General features: G+C 38.0%; 1 pseudogene; it reads right to left on the bottom strand.

The window, feature by feature from the left end:
* Positions 1-761: 761 nt before the first annotated feature.
* Positions 762-1,227, bottom strand: LOC144237339 (ubiquitin-ribosomal protein eS31 fusion protein pseudogene; annotated as a pseudogene).
* Between the last annotated feature and the right edge of the window lie 2,053 nt (positions 1,228-3,280).

Genomic DNA, 3,280 nt, shown 5'->3' with positions numbered 1-3,280 from the left:
AGCTGGGCAAATCACTCTTTTGGGTCTGATATCTCTGTGCTCCGGGTGTAGTCAAGGTGGGCCGCATTTTATGTCCCAAGCCCTGCCTCATTTCCAGGTCTTAGTCCCCAGGCTTTATTGATACAGCTGAAATGTAATCCCACAGGTTGGGCTGCTTCCCAGTTGGGGATCCAGCCAAGAGAGCAGTAGAGCAATTTCTCCTGGTGCCACCTGTGACTGGGGCTCCCAGCCCAAAGTCAGTGCCACAGCTAGAAATAAGATCACTCCTGAATGCCCTATGGTTAGGGATGGAATGTTAACACCCTCTCCGTCCTGGACCAAGGTTTTTCCCTTCTCCAGGGACAGTTCTATAAGCAATTTCAGCCGCTCTTTCTCTTCTCCTCAACTCTACATGGCTCACCATGAAGGGGGTTCTCTCCCCTCCATGTCTCCTGGTTCCGGCCTGTTTTTATCTTCCCAAGTTTGCAATCATGCACCTATGAAGTTGTCTTCTTAGTGGACTCTGTTTCTTCTCCTTCCAGACTCCTGCGGTTCAGTGTTCTGTGGCTTCAGGCCTTCTCTGTTTGAGAGATGAGGGTGAGAAAAAGTACACAGTTCCCTACTTCTCTGCCATCTTGCCTCCCCTGTTATCATTCAGAATTAAAGGAGAGATAAAATTTTCTCAAAGTAAAAGTAAAGAATTTATCACCATTAAATGGGCTTTATAAAAATAATAAAGAGATTTTTTTGTTAGTTCATATCTTTTATTAACCCATATACAATTACTTGCCTTCTGGTTTATTAAAGCAATAGGTCAGACAACATTTGCCACAATAATGTCTGTCAAAGTGGCTGGGCATAAGAACTCCAGTACCATATTCATCTTAAGGGCACTCCTGACAAAGGCTACTGATTTTTCCATTTTCATCCACTGTATAGTACTTCAAGACAACCAGCTTCCCTTTCTTCCTCTTATGTTTATTCTTCTTGGGAGTGGTGGAAGACTCCTCCTCCTTTTCGTAGCAACACAAAGAAGTCTCGACACAAGATGAAGAATAGACTAATTTTGAATGTTGTAGTCAAAGTATATCTATCTTCCAGTTGTTTGCCAGGAAAGATCAGTATCTGATAATCAAGAGAAATTCCTTCCTTATCTTTAATCTTGGCCTTTACATTTTCTATTGTAACTGAGGGTTCAATCTCAAGATTGATAATCTTCCCCATAAGAGTTTTCATGGAAATCTGCATCTTGTCAGTGGTTCCACCTGAGGTTGAGAGAAAAGAAGGATCAGACCCAGGGACACAGGAAAGGGCACTGTGTACACTGCTAGCTGGAGAGCTGCTAAAATGTACTTAAACATTTTTAAGCAGAAAAGTCCATAATAATTTTTAAAAATTATGAATGAAAATATGTAAAATATGACAGCATATACAGAAAACATGGAAGAAAGAGTTAAAAATATGTTTTTTAAAGAATGTTTGAACTTATATGACCATCAAACTAAAATAGACTGCTATATACTTAGGTTGTTATATATAAACATTGTAACCATAAGACCAAAAGCTATAATAGATACAAGGAAAACAAGGAGAAAGAATGTCAACATAACACAACAGAAACTGATCAATTACGTAGAAAGAGAGCAAGAGAAAAAGAAAGGAATAGAGAAAAGCTACAAAACAATCAGAAATAATTTAACAAAATGGCAAGAAATACATACTTTTAAATTATTGAATGTAAATGGTCTAAATGTTCCAGTCAAAAGCCATAGGGTAGAAGAATGGATAAAAATACAGGACTCATATTTATACTGCCTATACTGTTTTTCATATTTAAAAACAAATAATGACTGCAAGTAAAGATGAAAAAAACCTTTATTATGTAAATGAAAAAAAGTCCAGGGTAGCAATGTTCATATCAGACAGAGTAAACTTCAAACCAAAGACTGTAAAAGAGACAAAGAGCTGAATTACTTAATAATAAATGGATCAATTCAAGTAGATGACATAACAATTGTGAATATCTATGCACCTAACATTAGAGCACTTAAGTACATAAAGCAAATAATAAAGGATATATAGAGAAAAATACATTTATAGTAGGAGATTTTAACACCCGACCTACATCTATGGATAGATTATCAAGGCAGAATATAAGGATAAAAGGAAGTAGTCTTTTTGCATGACACATTAGACCAGATGAGCATAACAGACACATACAGAACATCCCATTTTAAAACATGCACCCTCCTACACTGTTGGTGGGAATGTAAACTGGTGCAGCCCCTCTGGAAAACAGTATGGAGGTTCCTCAAAAAAATTAACACTAGAACTCCCCTATGATCCAGCAATAGCACTGCTAGGAATTTACCCAAGGGATACAGGAGTGCTGATGCATAGGGGCACATGTACCCCAATGTTCATAGCAGCACTCTCAACAATAATCAAAACATGGAAAGATCCTAAGTGTCCATCAACGGACGAATGGATCAAGAAGATGTGGTTCATCTATACGATGGAATACTACATGGCAATGAGAAACAATGAAATCTGGACATGTGTAGCAACATGGATGGACCTTGAGGGTATTATGCTGAGCGAAATAAGCCAGGCAGAGAAGGACAGATACCATATGTTTGCACGTATATGAGGATTAGGAGGAACTTAACAGAGGACCATGGGGGAGAAGAAGGGGAAAAATAGTTGGGGAGAGGGAGGAGGTAAACTATGAGAGACTCTTGAGTGCCGAGAACAAACTGAGGACTGATGGTNAAAATAAAAATAAAACAAAACAAAAAAAATCAACAAAGTGGGTTTAAAGGAAACAAACCCCAAGACCCCTGGGTGTCTCAGTTGGTTAAGCGTCCTACTTTGACTCAGGTCATGATCTCACGGTTCATGGGTTTGAGTACCACGTTAGACTTTGTGCTGACAGCTCACAGCCTGGAGCCTGCTTCAGATTCTGTGTCTCCCTCTCTCTCTGCCCCTCCTCCACTCATGCTCTGTCTCTCTCTGTCTCAGAAATAAATAAAACATTAAAAACTTAAATGTAAAAAAAAGGAAACATACCTCAACATAATAAAAACTATATATAAAAAGCCTAAAGCTAACATCATATTCAATTGTGAAAAAAATGAAAGCTTTGTTTCTAAGATCAGGAATAAGACAAGGATGTCCCAGCTTGCAATTTTTATTCAACATCTTGTTGGAAGTCTTAACCACAGAAATCAAACAAACAAACAAAAAAAAAATGAGGCATCTATATTGGTAAAAAGAAAAAAAAAATAGAAGTTTGAAAAGC

Source organism: Crocuta crocuta, unplaced genomic scaffold (assembly GCF_008692635.1).
Source record: "Crocuta crocuta isolate KB4526 unplaced genomic scaffold, BGI_CrCroc_1.0 scaffold800, whole genome shotgun sequence".
NCBI lineage: Eukaryota > Metazoa > Chordata > Mammalia > Carnivora > Hyaenidae > Crocuta > Crocuta crocuta.
Note: the sequence above shows the minus strand (reverse complement) of the source record. Positions and strands in the feature narration are given on the sequence as shown.